This window comes from Pristiophorus japonicus, chromosome 11 (assembly GCF_044704955.1).
Source record: "Pristiophorus japonicus isolate sPriJap1 chromosome 11, sPriJap1.hap1, whole genome shotgun sequence".
Taxonomy (NCBI): domain Eukaryota; kingdom Metazoa; phylum Chordata; class Chondrichthyes; family Pristiophoridae; genus Pristiophorus; species Pristiophorus japonicus.
In genome coordinates, this window is record NC_091987.1 from 174,783,432 (window position 1) to 174,810,047 (window position 26,616).

Here is a 26,616-nt window from a genome sequence, read left to right on the forward strand (position 1 = left end):
GACACACAGAAACACTGGGACACCAAGAAACAGTGGGGCAGACAGTAACACTGGGACACACAGTAACACTGGGACAGACAGTAACACTGGGACACACAGTAACACTGGGACTGACAGTAACACTGGAACTGACTCTAACACTGGGACACACAGTAACTCTGGGAATTACAGTACCATTCAAACTGACAGTAACACTGGAACAGACAGTAACACTGGGAAACACAGTAAAACTGGGACACACAGTAACACTGGGCCACACAGTAACACTGCGACTGGCAGAAAGACTGGGACACACAGTAACACTGGGACACACAGTAACACTGGGACTGACAGTAAAACTGGGACATACAGTAACAGTGGGATTGACAATAACACTGGCACACACAATAGCAGTGGGACTGGCAGTAACACTGGGACACACAGTGACACTGGGACTGACAGTAACACTGCGACTGACAATAACACTGGGACATACAGTATCACTTGGACACACAGTAACAGTGGGACTGACAGTAACACTAGGACACACATTAATAGAAACACAGAAACATAGAAACATAGAAAATAGGTGCAGGAGTAGGCCATTCGGCCCTTCGAGCCTGCACCACCATTTAATAAGATCATGGCTGATCATTCCCTCAGTACCCCTTTCCTGCTTTTTCTCCCTATCTCTTGATCCCTTTAGCCGTAAGGGCCATATCTAACTCCCTCATGAATATATCCAATGAACTAGCAACAACAACTTTCTGCGGTAGGGAATTCCACAGGTTAACAACTCTCTGAGTGAAGAGGTTTCTCCTCATCTCAGTCTTAAATGGTCTACCCCTTATCCTAAGTCTGTGTCCCCTGGTTCTGGACTTCCCCAGCATCGGGAACATTCTTCCCGCATCTAACCTGTCCTGTCCCATCAGAATCTTGTAAGTTTCTATGAGATTTCCTCATCCTTCTAAACTCCAGTGTATAAAAGCACAGTTGATCTAGTCTCTCGTCATATGTCAGTCCCGCCATTCCTGGAATCAGTCTGGTGAACCTTCGCTGCACCCCCTCAATAGCAAGAACGTCCTTCCTCAGATTAGGAGACCAAAACTGAACACAATATTCCAGGTGAGGCCTCACCAAGGCCCTGTACAACTGCAGTAAGACCTCCCTGCTCCTATACTCAAATCCCCTTGCTATGAAGGCCAACATACCATTTGCCTTCTTCACCACCTGCTGTACCTGCAAGCCCACTTTTAATGACTGATGAACCATGACATCCAGGTCTCGTTGCACCTCCCCCTTTCCTAATCTGCCGCCATTCAGACAATATTCTGCCTTCGTGTTTTTGCCCCCAAAGCAGATAAGCTCACATTAACCATATTACCCTGCATCTGCCATGCATTTGCCCACTCACCCAACCTGTCCATGTCACACTGCAGCATTTTAGCATCCTTCTCACAGCTCACACCGCTACCCAGTTTAGTGTCATGTGTTAACTTGGAGATATTGCACTCAATTGCTTCATCTTAATCATTAATGTATATTGTAAAAAGCTGGAGTCCTAGCACTGAGCCCTGCTGCACTCCACAAGTCACTGCCTGCCATTCTGAAAAGGATCCGTTTGTCCCGACTCTCTGCTTCCTGTCTGCCAACCAGTTCTCTATCCACATTAGTACATTACCCCCAATACCATGTGCTTTGATTTTGCACACCAGTCTCTTGTGTGGGACCTGGTCAAAAGCCTTTTGAAAGTCCAAATACACCACATCCACTAGTTCTCCCTTGTCTACTCTATTAGTTACATATTCAAAGAATTCCAGATGATTTGTCAAGCATGATTTCCCTTTCATAAATCCATGCCGACTTGGACCGATCCTGTCACTGCTTTCCAAATGCGCTGCTATTTCATCTTTAATAATTGATTCCAACATTTTCCCCACTACTGATTTCAAGCTAACTACCCATTTTCTCTCTCCCTCCTTTTTTAAACACTGGTGTTACATTAGCTACACTCCAGTCCATAGGAACTGATCCAGAGTCGATAGACTGTTGGAAAATGATCACCAATGCATCCGCTATTTCTATGGCAACTTCCTTACGTATTCTGGGATGCAGACTATCAGACCCCTGGGATTTATCGGCCTTCAATACCATCAATTTCCCTAACACAATGTCCCACCTAATAAGGATATACTTCAGTTCCTCCTTCTCACTAGACCCTCAGTCCACTAGTATTTCTGGAAGGTTATTTGTTTCTTCGTTCGTGAAAACAGAACCAAACTATTTGTTTAACTGGATCGCCATTTCTTTTTTCCCCATTATAAATTCAACTGAATCTGACTGCAAGTGATTTACGTTTGTTTTCATTAATCTTTTTCTCCTCACATATCTATAGAATCTTTTGCAGTCAGTTTTTATGTTCCCAGCAAGCTTCCGCTCGTAATCTATTTTCCCCCTCCTAAATAAACCCTTTGTCATCCTCTGCTGTATTACACAATTCTCCCAGTCCTCAGGTTTGCTGCTCTTTCTAGCCAATTTATATGCCGCTTTCTTGGATTTAATGATATCCTTAATTTCTCTTGTTAACTACGGTTGAGCCACCTTTCCCATTTTATTTTTACTCCAGACAGGGATGTATAATTGTTGAAGTTCATCCTTGAGATCTTTAAATGTTTGCCATTGCCTATGCAGCGTCAACCCTTTAAGTATCACTCGCCAGTCTATTCTAGCCAATTCACGTCTCATACCTTCGAAGTTACCTTTCCCCAATTTCAGGACCCTAGTCTCTGAATTAACTGTGTCACTCTCCATCTTAGTAAAGAATTCTACCATATTATGGTCACTCTTCCCCAAGGGGCCTTGCAAAACAAGATTGTTAATTTGTCCTTTCTCATTCCACAACAAACAGTCTAGGATGGCCAGTCCTCTCATTGGTTCCTCGACATTTTGGTCTCGAAAATCATCCCTAATACACTCCAAGAAATCCTCCGCGACTGCATTGCTACCAGTTTGGTTAGCCCAGTCAATATGTAGATTAAAGTCGCCTATGATTATTGCACGCATCCCTAATTTCTTATTTGATGCTGTCCCCATCCTCAATACTACTGTTTGGTGCTCTGTACACAACTCCCCTTGGCATTTTCTGCCCTTTGGTATTCCGTTGCACCACCCATACAGATTCAGCATCATCCAAGCTAATGTCCTGTGACTGACAGTAACACTGGGTCTGACAGTAACACTGGAAAACACAGTAACACTGGGACTGACAGTAACAACTGGGACACACAGTAACACTGGGACACATAGTAACACTGGGACTGACAGTAACACTGGGACACACAGTAAAACTGATACTGACAGTAACACTGGGACACACAGTAACACTCGAACTGGGACACACAGTAAGACTGGGACTGACAGTAACACTGGGACTGACATTAATGCTGGGACACACAGTAACACTGGGACACACAGTAACAGTGGGGCTGACAGGAACACTGGGACACACATTAATACTTCGACTGACAATAACACTGGGACTGACAGTAACACTGGGAGACACAGTAACACTGGAACTGACAGTAACACTGGGACACACAGTAACACTGGAACTGACAGTAAAACTGGGACACGGAGTAACACTGGGACTGACAGTAAAACTGGGACACACGAAACACTGGGAGTGACATTAACACTGTGACTGACAATAACACTGGGACATACAGTAACACTGGGACACACAGTAACAGTGAGACTGACAGTAACACTGGGACACACATTAATAGAAATATAGAAACATAGAAAATAGGTGAAGGAGTAGGCCATTCGGCCCTTCGAGCCTGCATCACCATTCAATAAGATCATGGCTGATCACTCCCTCAGTACCCCTTTCCTGCCTTCTCTCCATATCCCCTGATCCCTTTAGCCGTAAGGGCCATATCTAACTCCCTCTTGAATATATCGACTGAACTGGCATCAACAACTCTTTTCGATAGGGAATTCCACAGGTTAACAACTCTCTGAGTGAAGAAGTTTCTCCTCATCTCAGTCCTAAATGGCCTTACCTCTTATCCTAAGACTATGTCCCCTGGTTCTGGACTTTCCGAACTTCGGGAACATTACATTCTTCCCGCATCTAACCTGTCCTGTCCCGTCAGAATCTTCTAAGTTGCTATGAGATTCTCTCATCCTTCTAAACACCAGTGTATAAAGGCACAGTTGATCCAGTCACTCCACATATGTCAGTCCCGCCATCCCTGGAATCAGTCTGGTGAACCTTCGATGCACTCCCTCAATAGCAAGAATGTCCTTCCTCAGATTAGGAGACCAAAACTGAACACAATATTCCAGGTGAGGCCTCACCAAGGCCCTGTATAACTGCAGTAAGACCTCCCTGCTCCTAAATGCAAATTCCCTAGCTATGAAGGCCAACATACCATTTGTCTTCTTCACCGCCTGCTGTACCCGCATGCCACCTTTTAATGACTGATGAACCATGACACCCAGGTCTCGTTGCACCTCCCCCTTTCCTAATCTGCCGCCATTCAGATAATATTCCGCCGTCGTGTTTTTGCCCCCAAAGTGGATAAGCTCACATTTATTCACATTATACTGCATCTGCCATGCATTTGCCCACTCACCTAACCTGTCCAAGTCACCCTGCAGCCTCATAGCGTCCTCCTCACAGCTCACACTGCCACCCAGCTTCGTGTCATCTGCAAACTTGGAGATATTACATGCAATTCCTTCATCTAAATCATTAATGTATATTGTAAAGAGCTGGGGTTCCAGCACTGAGCCCTGCGGCACTCCACTAGTCACTGCCTGCCATTCTGAAAAGAACCCGTTTATCCCGACTCTCTGCTTCCTGTCTGCCAACCAGTTCCCCATCCACGTCAGTATATTACCCCCAATACCATGTGCTTTGATTTTGCACAACAATCTCTTGTGTGGGACCTTGTCAAAAGCCTTTAGAAAGTCCAAATACACCACATCCACGAGTTCTCCCTTGTCCACTCTATTAGTTACATCCTTAAAAAATTCCAGAAGATTTGTCAAGCATGATTTCCCTTTCATAAATCCATGCTGACTTTGACCGATCCTGTTACTGCTTTCCAAATGCGCTGCTATTTCATCTTTAATAATTGTTTCCAACATTTTCTCCACTACTGATGTCAGGCTAACTGGTCTATAATTACCCGTTTTCTCTCTCCCTCCTTTTTTAAACAGTGGTGTTACATTAGCTACACTCCAGTCCATAGGAACTGATCCAGAGTCGCTAGACTGTTGGAAAATGAACAACAATGTATCCACTATTTCTATGGCCACTTCCTTATGTATTCTGGGATGCAGACTATCAGGCCTTCGGGATTTATCAGCCTTCAATCCCATCAATTTCCCTAACACAATGTCCCACCTAATAAGGATATCCTTCAGATCCTTCTTCTCACGAGACCCTCAGTCCACTAATATTTCTGGAAGGTTATTTGTGTCTTCTTTCGTGAAAACAGAACCAAACTATTTGTTTAACTGGATCGCCATTTCTTTTTTCCCCATTATAAATTCAACTGAATCTGACTGCAAGGGATTTACGTTTGTTTTCGTTAATCTTTTTCTCTTCACATATCTATAGAATCTTTTGCAGTCAGTTTTTATGTTCCCAGCAAGCTTCCGCTCGTAATCTATTTTCCCCCTCCTAAATAAACCCTTTGTCATCCTCTGCTGTATTAAACAATTCTCCAAGTCCTCAGGTTTGCTGTTCTTCCTGGCCAATTTATATGCCTCTTCCTTGGATTTAACACTATCCTAAATTTCCCTTGTTAGCCACGGTTGAGCCACCTTTCCCGTTATATTTTTATTCCACACCGGGATGTACAATTGTTGAAGTTCATCCTTGAGATCTTTAAATGTTTGCCATTACCTATGCACCGTCAACCCTTTAAGTATCACTCACCAGTGTATTCTAGCCAATTCACGTCTCATACCATCGAATTTACCTTTCCCCAAGTTCAGGACCTTAGTCTCTGAATTGACTGTGTCACTCTCCATCTTAATAAAGAATTCTACCATATTATGGTCACTCTTCTTCAAGGGGCGTTGCACAACAAGATTGTTAATTAGTCCTTTCTCATTACACATCACACAGTCTAGGATGGCCAGCCTTCTAGCTGGTTCCTCGACATATTGGTCGAGACAAACATCCCTAATACAGTCCAGGAAATCCACTGGTACAGACAGTACTTGGACTGACAGTAACACTGGGACACACAGTAACACTGGGATACACAATAACACTGGGACTGACAGTAACACTGGGACACACAGTAACACTGGGACTCAGAGTTACACTGGGAATGACTGTAACACTGCGACTGACCATAATACTGGGACTGACAGCAACACTGGGAAACAAGTATAGGTAGGACTGACAGTAACTCTTGAACACACAGTCAAACTGGGATACACAGTAACACTGGGACACACAGAAAAACTGGGGCTGACAGTAACACTGGAACAGACAGTAACACTGCAACTGACAGTAATGCTGGGACACACAGTAACTCTGGGACAGACAGTAACACTGGGACTGAAGTAAAACTAGGACTGACAGTAACACTGGGACACACAGTAACTCTGGGACACACAGTAACACTGGGACTGAATTAAACTAGGACTGACAGTAACACTGCGACTGACAGTAATACTAGGCCACAAAGTAACACTGTGACATACAGTAACACTGGGACATACAGTAACACTGGGACTGGCAGTCACTGAGAGACACAGTAACACCGGGACTGACAATAACACTGGGACTGACAGTAACAATGGGACACAAAGTAACACTGGGACACACAGTAACACTGGAAATGAAAGTAACACTGGGATTGACAGTATCACTGGGACTGACAGTAACACTTGGACACACAGTAACATTGGGAGTGACAATCACACTGGAACACACATTAACACAGGGACTTACAGTAACACTGGAACACACAGTAACACTGGGACTGACAATAATACTGGGACACACAGTAACACAGGGACTGACAGTTAAACTGGGACTGACAGTAACAATGGAACCCACAATAACACTCGGACAATACTGGGATACACATTAACACTGGGAAGGAAAGTAAAAATGGGACACACAGTAACAATGCGAATGACAGTAACACTGGGACACGCAGTAACACTGGGACACAGAGCAGCACTGGAAATGATCATAACAATGTCACTGAAAGTACTACTGGGACTGACAGTAAAACTGGGCCAACAGTAACTCTGGGACACACAGTAAGACAGTGACTGACAGTAACACTGGGACACACAGTAACACTGGGACACAGTAACACTGCGGCTGACAGTTACACTGGTACAGTCATTAACACTGGGACACACAGTAACACTGGGACTGACAATAACACTGGGACACAGTGTCAAACTGGAACTGACCGTAACACTGGGACACACAGTAACACTGGGGCACACAGTAGCAATGGGACTGACAACATCACTGGGACAGACAATAACACTGGGACACACAGTAAAACTGGGACACACAGTTATACTGGGACTGAGAGTATTACTGGGACACACAGTAACTCTTGGACACAGAGTAACAAAGGAACTGACAGTAACACTTTCAACAGAAACATTGGGACTGAGTGTAATAATAGGACACACAGTAGCACTGGGACACACAGTAGCACTGGGACACACAGTAACACTGGGACTGACAGTCAGACTGGGACTGGCAGTAAAGCTGTGACACACAGTAACATTAGGACACACATTTGCACTGGGATTGTGTAAGACTTGCACACACAGTAACACTGGGTAACACTGTACCATTTGGACTGACAGTTACACTGGGACTGACAGTAACAATGGGACCCACAGTAACACTCGGACAATACTGGGATACACATTAACACTGGGAAGGATAGTAAAAATGGGACACACAGTAACAATGCGAATGACAGTAACACTGGGACACGCAGTAACACTGGGACACAGAGCACCGGAACTGACAGTAACACTGGGACTGACAGTAACACTGGGGCTGACAGTAACACTGGGACACACAGTAACAATGGGAGACACAGTAACACTGGGACACACAGTGACATTAAAACTGACAGTAAACTGGGATTGACAGTAACAATGGAACACACAAAACACTGGGACACACAGTAACACTGGGACGGACAATAACACTGGGACCCACAGTAACACGGGACTGAAACTAAACTGGGAGTGACATTGAAAAAGGGTCACACATTAACACTGGGACATACAGTAACACTAGGACTCCCAGTAGCACTGGGTCTGACAGTATTACTGGGACATTCAGTAACACTGAGACACACAGCAATACTGGGGCTGACAGTAACACTGGGACTGATAGTAACACTGGGACAGACAGTAACACGGATTGACATTAACATTGAGGCTGACATTATCACTCGTACTGACAGTAACACTGGGACTGACAGTAACACTGGGACTGAGTGTAACAATGGGACACAGGATAACACTGGGGCACACAGTAGCACTGGGACACACAGTAGCTCTGGGACACACAATAGCTCTGGGACTGATTAACACTTGGACACACGGTAACACTGGGACACACAGTATCACCAGGACTGACAGTAACACTGGGACTAACAGTAACAATGGGACCCACAGTAACACTTGGACAATACTGGGACACACATTAACACAGCGACGGATAGTAAAAATGGGACACACAGTAACAATGCGAATGACAGTAACACAGGGACACACAGTAATGCTGGGACACACAACACCAGAACTGACAGTAACATTGGGACTGACAGTAACACTGGGGCTGACAGTAACACTGGGACACACAGTTACACTGGGACACACAGTAACACTGGGACATAGAGTAACACTAAAACTGACAGTAACACTGTGACACGCAGCAGCACTGGGACTGACAGTATCACTTGGACACACAGTAACAGTGGGACTGACAGTAACACTGGGAATGGCAGTAGCACTGGAACACACAGTAGCACTGGAACACATAGTAACACTGGAAATGACAGTAACACTGGGGCAGACAGTAACACTGGGACACACAGTAAAACTGGGACACACAATAACACTGGGACACACAGTATCACTGGTACTGACAGTAACACTGGACACACAGTAAAACTGGGACACTCAGTAACACTGGGAATGACAGTAACACTGGGACACACAGTAACACTGGGAGGCACAGTAACAGTGCTACTGTCAGTAACACAGGGGCACACAGTGACACTTGGACAAACAGTAACATTGGGAAACACAGTAACACTGGGACTCACAGTAACACTGGAACACACAGTAACATTGGGACAGACAGTTACACTGGGACTCACAGTAACACTGGGACACACAGTAAAACTGGGATACACAATAACACTGGGACTGACAGCATAACTGGAACGCACAGTAACAGTGGGACTGAAAGTAACAGTGGGACTGCAAGTAACACTGGGAAAACAGTATCGATGAGACTGACAGTAACACGGGGGCACACAGTAAAACTGTGACACAGAGTAACACTGGGACACACAGTAATGCTGGGACACACAGCACTGGGACTGAGAGTAACAGTGGGAATGACAGTAACACTGGGAGACAGAGCAACACTGGGACTGGCTGTAAAAGTGGGACACACAGTAAAACTGGAAACACAGTAACACGGGGGCACACAGTAGCAATGGGACTGACAACATCACTGGGACTGACAGTAACAATGGGACACACAGTAAAACTGGGACACACAGTAGGACTGGGACAGACAGTAACACTGGGACAGACAGTAACACTGGGACTGACAGTAAAGCTGTGACACACAGTAACATTGGGACACACATTTGCACTGGGATTGTGTAAGACTTGCACACACAGTAACACTGGGTAACACTGTAACACTGGGACTGACAGTTACACTGGGACTGACAGTAACAATAGGACCCACAGTAACACTCGGACAATACTGGGATACACATTAACACTGGGAAAGATAGTAAAAATGGGACACACAGTAACAATGCAAATGACAGTAACACTGGGACACGCAGTAACACTGGGACACAGAGCACCGGAACTGACAGTAACACTGGGACTGACAGAAACACTGGGGCTGACAGTAACACTGGGACACACAGTAACAATGGGAGACACAGTAACACTGGGACACACAGTAACATTAAAACTGACAGTAAATTGGGATTGACAGTAACACTGGAACACACAAAACACTGGGACACACAGTAACACTGGGACGGACAATAACACTGGGACCCACAGTAACACGGGTCTGAAAGTAAACTGGGACCGACATTGAAAAAGGGTCACACATTAACACTGGGACATAGAGTAACACTAAAACTGACAGTAAAACTGGGACACACAGTAAAACTGGGACTGACAGTAACACTGTGACACACAGTAACACTGGGACGGACAATAACTCTGGGACACACAGTAGCACTGAGACTGACAGTAACACTGAACACACAGCAACACTGGGACACACAATAAGACAGGGACTGACTGTAACATTGGGACACACAGTAACACTGGGACACAGTAACACTGGGGCTGACAGTTACACTGGTACAGTCATTAACACTGGGACACAGTGTAACACTTGGACTGACAGTAACACTGGGGCACACAGTAACACTGGGACTGACAATAACACTGGGACACACAGTAACACGGGGGCACACAGTAGCAATGGGACTGACAACATCACTGGGACTGACAGAAACAATGGGACACACAGTAAAACTGGGACACACAGTAGCACTGGGAGTGTGTAAGACTTGCACACACAGTAACACTGGGTAACACTGTACCACTGGGACTGACAATAACAATGCGACCCACAGTAACACTCGGACAATACTGGGATATACATTAACACTGGGAAGGATAGTAAAAATGGGACACACAGTAACAATGCAAATGACAGTAATACTGGGACATGCAGTAAAACTGGGACACAGAGCACCGGAACTGACAGTAACACTGGAAAAAATAGTAACACTGGAAATGACAGTAACACTGGGACAGACAGTAACACTGGGATTAACAGTTACACTGGTACTGACAGTAATACTGGGACATGCAGTAACACTGGGACACAGAGCACCGGAACTGACAGTAACACTGGAAAAAAATAGTAACACTGGAAATGACAGTAACACTGGGACAGGCAGTAACACTGGGATTAACATTTACACTGGTACTGACTGTAACACTGGGACACACAGTAAAACTGGGACACACAATAACACTGGGACACACAGTATCACTGGTACTGACAGTAACACTGGGACATACAGTAACACTTGGACAAACAGTAACATTGGGAAACACAGTAACACTGGGACTGACAGTAACACTGGAACACACAGTAACATTGGGACAGACAGTAACACTGGGACCCACAGTAACACTGGGACACACAGTAAAACTGGGATACACAATAACACTGGGACTGACAGCATAACTGGGATGCACAGTAACAGTGGGACTGACAATAACAGTGGGACTGCAAGTAACACTGGGAAAACAGAATCGATGAGACTGACAGTAACACTGGTGCACACAGTAAAACTGCAATACAGAGTAACACTGGGACACACAGTAACACTGGGACACACAGCACTGGGACTGGCATTAAAACTGGGACTGACAGTAAAACTGGGACACACAGTAACACTGGGACAGACAGTAACACTGGGATTAACATTTACACTGGTACTGACTGTAACACTGGGACACACAGTAAAACTGGGACACACAATAACACTGGGACACACAGTATCACTGGTACTGATAGTAACACTGGGACACAGAGTAAAACTGGGACACTCAGTAACACTGGGAATGACAGTAACACTGGGACACACAGAAGCACTGCGAGACACAGTAACAGTGTTACTGTCAGTAACACAGGGACATACAGTAACACTTGGACAAACAGTAACATTGGGAAACACAGTAACACTGGGACTGACAGTAACACTGGAACACACAGTAACATTGGGACAGACAGTAACACTGGAACACACAGTAAACTGGGACACACAGTTAAACTGGGATACACAATAACACTGGGACTGACAGCATAACTGGGACGCACAGTAACAGTGGGACTGACAGTAACAGTGGGACTGCAAGTAACACTGGGAAAACAGTATCGATGAGACTGACAGTAACACTGGGGCACACAGTAAAACTGTGACACAGAGTAACACTGGGGCACACAGTAACACTGGGAGACACAGCACTGGGACTGGCATTAAAACTGGGACTGACAGTAAAACTGGGACACGCAGTAACACTGGGACACAATATAACACTGGCACACACAGTAACACTGGGACTGACAGTAACACTGGGATTAACAGTTACACTGGTACTGACTGTAACACTGGGACACACAGTAAACCTGGGACACACAATAACACTGGGACACACAGTATCACTGTTACTGACAGTAACACTGGGACACACAGTAAAACTGGGATACACAATAACACTGGGATACACAGTAAAACTGGGACACTCAGTAACACTGGGAATGACAGTAACACTGGGACACACACAAGCACAGGGAGACACAGTAACAGTGTTACTGTCAGTAACACAATGACATACAGTAACACTTGGACAAACAGTAACATTGGGAAACACAGTAACACTGGGACTGACAGTAACACTGGGACACACAGTAACACTGGAACAGACAGTAACACTGGGATTAACAGTTACACTGGTACTGACTGTAACACTGGGACACACAGTAAAATTGGGACACACAATAACACTGGGACACACAGTATCACTGGTACTGACAGTAACACTGAGACACACAGTAACACAGGGACACACAGTAACACTTGGACAAACAGTAACATTGGGAAACACAGTAACACTGGGACTGACAGTAACACTGGAACACACAGTAACATTGGGACAGAAAGTAACACTGGGACTCACAGTAACACTGGGACAACACAGTAAAACTGGGATACACAATAACACTGGGACTGACAGCATAACTGGGACGCACAGTAACAGTGGGACTGACAGTAACAGTGGGACTGCAAGTAACACTGGGAAAACCGTATCGATGAGACTGACAGTAACACTGGGGCACACAGTAAATCTGTGATACAGAGTAACACTGGGGCACACAGTAACGCTGGGACACACAGTACTGGGACTGGCATTAAAACTGGGACTGACAGTAAAACTGGGACACGCAGTAACACTGGGACACAATATAACACTGGGACACAAAGTAACACTGGGACAGACAGTAACACTGTGATTAACAGTTACACTGGTACTGACTGTAACACTGGGACACACAGTAAACCTGGGACACACAATAACACTGGGACACACAGTATCACTGTTACTGACAGTAACACTGGGACACACAGTAAAACTGGGACACTCAGTAACACTGGGAATGCCAGTAACAAGGATCACACAGAAGCACAGGGAGACACAGTAACAGTGTTACTGTCAGTAACACAGGGACACACAGTAACACTTGGACAAACAGTAACATTGGGAAACACAGTAACGCTGGGACTGACAGTAACACTGGAACAAACAGTAACACTGGGACTGACAGTAACACTGGAACACACAGTAACATTGGGACAGACAGTAACACTGGGACACACAGTAACACTGGGACACACAGTAAAACTGGGATACACATAACACTGGGACTGACAGTAACAGTGCGACTGCAAGTAACACTGGGAAAACAGTATCGATGAGACTGACAGTAATACTGGGGCACACAGTAAAAATGCGACACAGAATAACACTGGGACACACAGTAACACTGGGACAAACAGTAACATTGGGAAACACAGTAACAGTGGGACTGACAGTAACACTGGGACTCACAGTAACACTGGGACAGACAGTAAAATTGGGATACACAATAACACTGGGACACACAGTATCACTTGTACTGACATTAACACTGGGACACAGAGTAAAACTGGGACACTCAGTAACACTGGGAATGACAGTAACACTGGGACACACACAAGCACTGGGAGACAGAGTAACAGTGTTACTGTCAGTAACACAGGGACACACAGTAACACTTGGACAAACAGTAACATTGGGAAACACAGTAACACTGGGACTGAGAGTAACACTGGAACACACAGTAACACTGCGACACACAGTAAAACTGGGATACACAATAACACTGGGATACACAGTAAAACTGGGACACTCAGTAACACTGGGAATGACAGTAACACTGGGACACACACAAGCACAGGGAGACACAGTAACAGTGTTACTGTCAGTAACACAATGACATACAGTAACACTTGGACAAACAGTAACATTGGGAAACACAGTAACACTGGGACTGACAGTAACACTGGAACACACAGTAACATTGGGACAGACAGTAACACTGGAACTCACAGTAACACTGGGACACACAGAAAAATTGGGATACACAATAACACTGGGACTGACAGCATAACTGGGACGCACAGTAACAGTGGGACTGGCAGTAACAGTGGGACTGCAAGTAACACTGGGAAAACAGTATCGATGAGACTGACAGTAACACTGGGGCACACAGCAAAACTGCGATACAGAGTAACACTGGGACACACAGTAACACTGGGACACACAGCACTGGGACTGGCATTAAAACTGGGACTGACAGTAAAACTGGAACACGCAGTAACACTGGGACACCATATAACACTGGGACACACAGTAACACTGGGACAGACAGCAACACTGCGATTAACAATTACACTGGTACTGACAGTAACACTGGGACACACAGTAAAATTGGGACACACAATAACACTGGGACACACAGTATCACTGGTACTGACAGTAACACTGGGACACACAGTAACACGGGGGCACACAGTAGCAATGGGACTGACAACATCACTGGGACTGACTGTAACACTGGGACACACAGTAAACTGGGACACACAATAACACTGGGACACACAGTATCACTGTTACTGACAGTAACACTGGGACACACAGTAAAACTGGGACACTCAGTAACACTGGGAATGCCAGTAACACTGGATCACACAGAAGCACAGGGAGACACAGTAACAGTGTTACTGTCAGTAACACAGGGACACACAGGAACACTTGGACAAACAGTAACATTGGGAAACACAGTAATACTGGGACTGACAGTAACACTGGAACAAACAGTAACACTGGGACTGACAGTAACACTGGAACACACAGTAACATTGGGACAGACGGTAACACTGGGACACACTGTAAAACTGGGATACACATAACACTGGGACTGACAGTAACAGTGCGACTGCAAGTAACACTGGGAAAACAGTATCGATGAGACTGACAGTAATACTGGGGCACACAGTAAAAATGCGACACAGAGTAACACTGGGACACACAGTAACACTGGGACAAACGGTAACATTGGGAAACACAGTAACAGTGGGACTGACAGTGACACTGGGACTCACAGTAACACTGGGCCAGACAGTAAAATTGGGATACACAATAACACCTGGACACACAGTATCACTTGTACTGACATTAACACTGGGACACAGAGTAAAACTGGGACACTCAGTAACACTGGGAATGACAGTAACACTGGGACACACACAAGCACTGGGAGACACAGTAACAGTGTTACTGTCAGTAACACAGGGACACACAGTAACACTTGGACAAACAGTAACATTGGGAAACACAGTAACACTGGGACTGAGAGTAACACTGGAACACACAGTAACACTGGGACACACAGTAAAACTGGGATACACAATAACACTGGGATACACAGTAAAACTGGGACACTCAGTAACACTGGGAATGACAGTAACACTGGGACACACACAAGCACAGGGAGACACAGTTACAGTGTTACTATCAGTAACACAATGACATACAGTAACACTTGGACAAACAGTAACATTGGGAAACACAGTAACACTGGGACTGACAGTAACACTGGAACACACAGTTACATTGGGACAGACAGTAACACTGGGACTCACAGTAACACTGGGACACACAGTAAAACTGGGATACACAATAACACTGGGACTGACAGCATAACTGGGACGCACAGTAACAGTGGGACTGGCAGTAACACTGGGAAAACAGTATCGATGAGACTGACAGTAACACTGGGGCACACAGTAAAACTGCGATACAGAGTAACACTGGGACACACAGTAACACTGGGACACACAGCACTGGGACTGGCATTAAAACTGGGACTGACAGTAAAACTGGAACACACAGTAACAGTGGGACACAATATAACACTGGGACACACAGTAACACTGGGACAGACAGTAACACTGGGATTAACAGTTACACTGGTACTGACTGTAACACTGGGACACACAGTAAAATTGGGACACACAATAACACTGGGACACACAGTATCACTGTTACTGACAGTAACACTGAGACACACAGAAGCACTGGGAGACTCAGTAACAATGTTACTGTCAGTAACACAGGGACACACAGTAACACTTGGACAAACAGTAACATTGGGAAACACAGTAACACTGGGACTGACAGTAACACTGGAACACACAGTAACATTAGGACAGACAGTAACACTGGGACGCACAGTAACACTGGGACACACAGTAAAACTGGGGTACACAATAACACTGGGACTGACAGCATAACTGGGAGGCACAGTAACAGTGGTACTGACAGTAACAGTGGGACTGCAAGTAACACTGGGAAAACAGTATCGATGAGACTGACAGTAACACTGCGGCATACAGTAAAACTGCGACACAGAGTAACACTGGGGCACACAGCACTGGGACTGGCATTTAAACTGGGACTGACAATTAAAATGGGACACGCAGTAACACTGGGACACCATATAACACTGGGACACACAGTAACACTGGGACAGACAGCAACACTGCGATTAACAATTACACTGGTACTGACAGTAACACTGGGACACACAGTAAAATTGGGACACACAATAACACTGGGACACACAGTATCACTGGTACTGACAGTAACACTGGGACAGAGAGTAAAACTGGGACATTCAGTAACACTGGGAATTACAGTAACTCTGGGACACACAGAAGCACTGGGAGACACAGTAACAGTGTTACTGTCAGTAACACAGTGAGACACAGTAACACTTGGACACACAGTAACATTGTGAAACACAGTAACACTGGGACTGACAGTAACACTGGAACCCACAGTAACATTGGGACAGACAGTGACACTGGGACTCACAGTAACACTGGGACACACAGTAAAACTGGGATACACAATAACACTGGGACTGACTGCATAACTGGGAGGCACAGTAACAGTGGGACTGACAGTAACAGTGGGACTGCAAGTAACACTGGGATATACAGTAACACTGGGACACACAGTAACACTGGGGCACACAGTAAAACTGCGACACAGAGTAACACTGGGACACACAGTAACACTGGGACACACAGCACTGGGACTGACAGTAAAACTGGGACACACAGTAACACTGGGACACAATATAACACTGGGATACACAGTAACACTGGGACAGGCGGCAACACTGTGATTAACAATTAAACTGGTACTGACAGTAAAACTGGGACACACAGTAAAACTGGGACATACAATAACACTGGGGCACACAGTATCACTGGGAGGCATAGTAACAGTGGGACTGACAGTAACAGTGGGACTGCAAGTTACACTGGGAAAACAGTATCGATGAGACTGACAGTAACACTGGGGCACACAGTAAAACTGCGACACAGAGTAACACTGGGGCACACAGCACTGGGACTGGCATTTAAACTGGGACTGACAGTAAAACTGTGACACGCAGTAACACTGGGACACAATATAACACTGGGACACACAGTAACACTGGGACAGACAGCAACACTGCGATTAACAATTACACTGGTACTGACAGTAACACTGGGACACACAGTAAAATTGGGACACACAATAACACTGGGACACACAGTATCACTGGTACTGACAGTAACACTGGGACAGAGAGTAAAACTGGGACATTCAGTAACACTGGGAATGACAGTAACTCTGGGACACACAGAAGCACTGGGAGAAACAGTAACAGTGTTACTGTCAGTAACACAGGGACACACAGTAACACTTGGACAAACAGTAACATTGTGAAACACAGTAACACTGGGACTGACAGCATAACTGGGAGGCACAGTAACAGTGGGACTGACGTAACAGTGGGACTGCAAGTAACACTGGGAAAACAGTATCGATGAGACTGACAGTAATAGTGCGGCACTCAGTAAAACTGCGACACAGAGTAATACTGGGACACACAGTAACACTGGGACACACAGCACTGGGACTGGCATTAAAACTGGGACTGACATTAAAACTGGGACACACAGTAACACTGGGACTCAATATAACGCTGGGACACACAGTAACACTGGGACAGACAGTAACACTGGGATTAACAATTACACTGGTACTGGCAGTAAAACTGGGACACACAGTAAAACTGGGACACACAATAATACTGGGACACACAGTATCACTGGTACTGACAGTAACACTGGGATACACAGTAAAACTGGCACACTCAGTAACACTGGGAATGACAGTAACACTGGGACACACAGAAGCACTGGGAGACACAGTAACAGTGTTACTGTCAGTAACACAGGGATACACAGTAACACTTCGACAAACAGTAACATTGGGAAACACAGTAACACTGGGACTGACAGTAACACTGGGACTCACAGTAACACTGGGACACACAGTAAAACTGGGATACACAATAACACTGGGACTGACAGCATAACTGGGATGCACAGTAACAGTGAGAGTGACAGTAGCAGTGGGACTGCAAGTAACACTGGGAAAACAGTATCGATGAGACTGACAGTAACACTGGGGCACACAGTAAAACTGCGATACATAGTAACACTGGGACACAGAGTAACACTGGGACACACAGCACTGGGACTGGCATTACAACTGGGACTGACAGTAAAACTGGGACACGCAGTAACACTGGGACTGGCTCTAAAACTGGGACACACAGTAAAACTGGAAACACAGTCACACTAGGACTAACAGTAATGTTGGGAGAAACAGTAACTCTGGGACACAATGCAACACTGGGACACACAGTAACAGTAGGACTGACAATAATACTTGTACACACATTAATACTTGAACTGACAGTAAAATTGGAACTGAGAGTAACAATGGGACTGACTGTAACTCTGGGAGTTCAGTAACATTGGGACTGACAATAACACTGGGATTGAGAGTGACACTGGAACATAGAGTAACACTGGGACACAGTAACAATGGGACTGACAGTAACTCTATGACACACAGTAACACTGGCACCTATAGTAACACTGGAACTGAGAGTAACATTGGGAGACACAGTAACACTGGGAATGACAGTAAAACTGGGACACACAGTAACATTAGGACACACAGTAACACTGGGACTGAGAGTAACATTGGGTCACACGTAACACTGGGACACACAGTAACAATGGGATTGACAGTAACACTGGGACACACAATAACACTGGGATACACAATAATACTGGGCCTGACAGGAACATTGGGAGACACAGTAACACTGGGACTGACAGTAACAGTGGGACTGCAAGTAACACTGGGAAAACAGTATCGATGAGACTGACAGTAACACTGGGGCACACAGTAAAACTGTGACACAGAGTAACACTGGGACACACAGTAACACTGGGACACACAGCACTGGGACTGGCATTAAAACTGGGACTGACAGTAAAACTGGGACACGCAGTAACACTAGGACACAATATAACACTGGGACACACAGTAATACTGGGACTTACAGTAACACTGGGACTAACAATTACACTGGTACTGACAGTAAAACTGGGACACACAGTAAAACTGGGACACACAATAACACTGGGACACACAGTATCACTGGTACTGACAGTAGCACTGGGACACAGAGTAAAACTGGGACACTCAGTAACACTGGGAATGACAGTAACACTGGGACACACAGAAGGACTGGGAGACACTGTAACAGTGTTACTGTCAGTAACACAGGGACACACAGTAACACTTGGACAAACAGTAACATTGAGAAACACAGTAACACTGGGACTGACAGTAACACTGGAACACACAGTAACATTGGGACAGACAGTAACACTGGGACTCACAGTAACACTGGGACACACAGTAAAACTGGGATACACAATAACACTGGGACTGACAGCATAACTGGGAGGCACAGTAACAGTGGGACTGACTGTAACAGCGGGACTGCAAGTAACACTGGGAAAACAGTATCGATGAGACTGACAGTAACACTGGGGCACACAGTAAAACTGCGACACAGAGTAACACTGGGACACACAGCACTGGGACTGGCATTTAAACTGGGACTGACAGTTAAAATGGGACATGCAGTAACACTGGGACACAATATAACACTGGGACACACAGTAACACTGGGACAGACAGCAACACTGCGATTAACAATTACACTGGTACTGACAGTAAAACTGGGACACACAGTAAAACTGGGACACACAATAACACTGGGACACACAGTATCACTGGTACTGACAGTAACACTGGGACACACAGAAGCACTGGGAGACACTGTAACAGTGTTACTGTCAGTAACACAGGGACACACAGTAGCACTTGGACAAACAGTAACATTGGGAAACACAGTAACACTGGGACTGACAGTAACACTGGAACACACAGTAACATGGGAAATGACAATAACACTGGGACTGACAGTAACACTGGGACACACAGTAACACTGGGACTGACAATAACACTGGGACACACAGCAGCACTGGAAATGATCATAACAATGGCACTGAAAGTACCACTGGGACTGGCAGTAAAACTGGGCCAAAAGTAACTCTGGGACACACAGTAAGACAGGGACTGACAGTAACACTGGGATACACAGTAACACTGGGACACAGTAACACTGCGGCTGACAGTAACACTGGTACAGTTATTAACACTGGGACACAGTGTAACATTTGGACTGACAGTAACACTGGGACTGACAGCAACACTGGGGCACACAGTAACACTGGAACTGACATTAACACCGGGACACACTGTCAAACTGGAACTGACCGTAACACTGGGACACACAGTAACACTGGGACACACAGTAGCAATGGGACTGACAACATCACTGGGACTGACAGTAACAATGGGACACACAGTAAAACTGGGACACACAGTTATACTGGGACTGAGAGTATTACTGGGACACACAGTAACTCTTGGACAGAGAGTAACAATGGAACTGACAATAACAATTTCAAAAGAAACACTGGGACTGAGTGTAATAATAGGACACACTATAACACTGTGACTCACAGTAGCACTGGGGCACACAGTAACACTGGGACTGACAGTTAGACTGGGACTGGCAGTAAAGCTGTGACACACAGTAACATTGGGACACACATTTGCACTGGGCCTGTGTAAAACTTGCACACACAGTAACACTGGGTAACACTGTACCACTGGGACTGACAGTAACAATGGGACCCACAGTAACACTCGGACAATACTGGGATACACATTAACACTGGGAAGGATAGTAAAAATGGGACATACAGTAACAATGCGAATGACAGTAACACTGGGACACGCAGTAACACTGGGACACAGAGCACCGAAACAACAGTAAAACTGGGACTGACAGTAACACTGGGGCTGACAGTAACACTGGGACACACAGTAACAATGGGAGACACAGTAACACTGGGACACACAGTAACATTAAAACTGACAGTAAACTGGGATTGACAGTAACAATGGAACACACAAAGCACTGGGACACACAATAACACTGAGACGGACAATAACACTGGGACCTACAGTAACACGGGACTGAAACTAAACTGGGAGTGGCATTGAAAAAGGGTCACACCTTAACACTGGGACATACAGTAACACTAGGACTCCCAGTAGCACTGGGTCTGACAGTATTACTGGGACATACAGTAACACTGAGACACACAGCAACACTGGGACTGACAGTAACACTGGGATTGACATTAAAATTGAGACTGACATTAACACTCGGACTGACAGTAACACAGGGACTGAGTGTAACAATGGGACACAGTATAACATTGGGGCACACAGTAGCACTGGGACACACAGTAGCTCTGGGACACACAATAGCTCTGGGACTGATTAACACTTGGACACACGGTAACACTGGGACACACAGTATCACCAGGACTGACAGTAACACTGGGACTAACAGTAACAATGGGACCCACAGTAACACTTGGACAATACTGGGACACACATTAACACAGCGACGGATAGTAAAAATGGGACACACAGTAACAATGCGAATGACAGTAACACTGGGACACACAGTAACGCTGGGACACACAACACCAGAACTGACAGTAACACTGGGACTGACAGTAACACTGGGGCTGACAGTAACACTGGGACACACAGTAACACTGGGAGACACAGTAACATTGGGACATAGAGTAACACTAAAATTGACAGTAAAACTGGGACACACAGTAAAACTGGGACTGACAGTAACACTGTGACACACATTAACACTGGGATGGACAATAACACTGCGACACACATTAGCACTGGGACTGACAGTATCACTTGGGCACACAGTAACAGTGGGACTGACAGTAACACTGGGAATGGCAGTAGCACTGGAACACACAGTAGCACTGGAACACATAGTAACACTGGAAATGATAGTAACACTGGGGTAGACAGTAACACTGGGATTAACAGTTACTCTGGTACTGACAGTAACACTGGGACACACAGTATCACTGGTACTGACAGTAACACTGGGAATGACAGTAAAACTGGGACACACAGAAGCACTGGGAGACACAGTTACAGTGTTACTCTCAGTAACACAGGGACACACAGTAACACTTAGACAGACAGTAACATTGGGAAACACAGTAACACTGGGACTGACAGTAACACTGGAACACACAGTAACAATGTGACAGACAGTAACAGTGGGACTGCAAGTAACACTGGGAAAACAGTATCGATGAGATTGACAGTAACACTTGCACACACATTCACACACACTCATATTCACACACTCACACACAGTAAAACTGCAACACAGAGTAACACTGGGAGACACAGAAACACTGGGACACACAGCGCTGGGACTGACATTAAAACTGTGACTGACAGTAAAACTGGGACATGCAGTAACACTGTGACACAATATAACACTGAGACACACAGTAAAACTGGGTCCGACAGTAACAGTGGGAATGACAATAACACTGGGAGACAGAGCAACACTGGGACTGGCTGTAAAACTGGGACACACAGAAAAACTGGAAACACAGTAACACTAGGACTAACAGTAAGTTCGGTAGAAACAGTAACTCTGGGACACAATGTAGCACTGGGACACACAGTAACAGTGCAACTGACAGTAACACTTGTACACACATTAATACTTGAACTGACAGTAAAACTGGAACTGAGATTAACAATGGGACTGACAGTAACTCTGGGAGTTCAGTAACACTGGGACTGGCAATAACACTGGGATTGAGAGTGACACTGGAAAATAGAGTAACACTGGGACACAGTAACACTGGGACTGACAGTAACTCTGTGACACAGAGCAACACTGGCACTGAGAGTAACATTGGGAGACACAGTAACGCTGGGACTGACAGTAACACTGGGACACGCAGTAACACTGGGACTGAGAGTAACACTTGGTCACATGTAACACTGGGACACACAGTAAAACTGGGACACTCAGTAACACTGGGAATGACAGTAACACTGGGACACGCAGAAGCACTGGGACACACAGTAACAGTGTTACTGTCAGTAACACAGGGATACACAGTAACATTTGGACAAACAGTAACATTGGGAAACACAGTAACACTGGGACTCACAGTAAAACTGGGACACACAGTAAAATTGTAATACACAATGATACTGGGACTGACAGCATAACTGGGACACACAGTAACAGTGGGACTGACAGTAACAGTGGTACTGCAAGTAACACTGGGACAACAGTATCGATGAGACTGACAGTAACACTGGGACTGAGAGTAACACTGGGACATAGAGAAACACTGGGACACAGTAACATTGGGACTGACAGTAACTCCATGACACACAGTAACACTGGGACACACATTAACACTGGGACTGAGAGTAACATTGGGAGGCACAGTAACACTGGGACTGACAGTATAACTGGGGCACCCAGTAACACTGGGACGCACAGTAACACTGGGACTGAGAGTAACACTGGGTCACACAGTAACACTGGGACACACAGTAACAATGGGACTGAGAGTAACACTTGAACAGACTGTAACTCTGGGACTGACAGTAACACTGGGACTGACAGTAACACTGGGAAACACAGCAACACTGGGACATAGAGTAACACAGGGATATGCAGTAACACTGGGACACACAATAGCACTGGGACTGACAGTAACACTGGAACTGACAGCAACATTGTGAGACCCAGTAAAACTGGGACTGACAATAACACTGAGACTGACAGTAACACTGGGACATACACTAACAATGGGAGACACAGTAACACAGCGACACACAGTAACTCTAAAACTGACAGTAACACTGGGACTGACAGTAACACTGGACACACAGTAACACTGGGACGCACAGTAACACTGGGACTGAAGTAATACTGGGACACACAGTAACAGTGGGGCTGACAATAACACTGGGACATACAGTAACACTAGGACACACAGTAACATTGGGACTAAGAGTAACACTGGGTCACACGTAACACTGGTACACACAGTAACAATGGGATTGGCAGTAACACTGGGACACACAATAACACTGGGATACACAATAATACTGGGCCTGACAGTAACATTTGGAGACACAGTAACACTGGGACTGACAGTAAAACTGGGACACACAGTAACACTGGGACTGACAGTAAAACTGGGACACACAGTAACACTGGGATGCACAGTAACAGTGGGGCTGACAATGACATTGGGACACACAGTAACACTGGGATACACAGTAACACTGCAACTGACAGTTACACTAGGACTGACAATAACACTGGGACTGACAATTACACTGGGATTGAGTGTGACACTGGAACATAGAGTAACACTGGGACACAGTAACACTGGGACTGACAGTAACTCTATGACACACAGTAACACTGGGACCTACAGTAACAGTGGAACTGAGAGTAACATTGGGAGACACAGTAACACTGGGAATGACAGTAAAACTGGGACACACAGTAACACTAGGACACACAGTAACACTGGGACTAAAAGTAACACTGGGTCACACGTAACACTGGGACACACAATAACACTGGGATACCCAATAATACTGGGCCTGACAGTAACATTGGGAGACACAGTAACTCTGGGACTGACAGTAAAACTGGGACACACAGTAACACTGGGACTGACAGTAACACTGTGAGGCACAATAATACTGGGACTGACAATAACAATGTGACACAGAGTAACACTGGGAAACATAGCACTGGAAGTGATAGTAACAATGGTACTGACAGTAACACTGGGCCTGACAGTAACACTGCAACAAACAGTAACTCTGGGACACACAGTAACAATGGGAGACAGAGTAACATTGGGACACATAGTAACTCTAAGACTGACAGTAGCATTGAGACTGATAGTAACACTGGACACACAGTGACACTGGGACACTCAGTAATACTGGGACTGATAATAACACTGGAGCACACAGTAACATGGGAAACGACAATAACACTGGGACTGACAGTAACATTGGGACACACAGTAACACTGGGACTGACAATAACGCTGGGACACACAGCAGCACTGGAAATGATCATAACAATGGCACTGAAAGTACCACTGGGACTGACAGTAAAACTGGGCCAACAGTAACTCTGGGACACACAGTAAGACAGGGACTGACAGTAAAACTGGGACACACAGTAACACTGGCACACAGTAACACTTGGACTGGCAATAACACTGGGGCTGACAGTAACGCTGGGGCACACAGTAACACTGGGACTGACAATAACACTGGGACACACAGTAACACTGGGGAACACAGTAGCAATGGGACTGACAACATCACTGGGACTGACAGTAACAATGGGACACACAGTAAAACTGGGACACACAGTTATACTGGGACTGAGAGTATTACTGGGACACACAGTAACTCTTGGACACAGAGTAACAATGGAACTGACAGTAACACTTTCAACAGAAACACTGGGACTGAGTGTAATCATAGGACACACTATAACACTGGGACACACAGTAGCACTGGGACACACAGTAACACTGGGACTGACAGTCAGATGGGACTGGCAGTAAAGCTGTGACACACAGTAACATTGGGTAACACTGTACCACTGGGACTGACAGTTACACTGGGACTGACAGTAACAATGGGACCCACAGTAACACTCGGACAATACTGGGATACACATTAACACTGGGAAG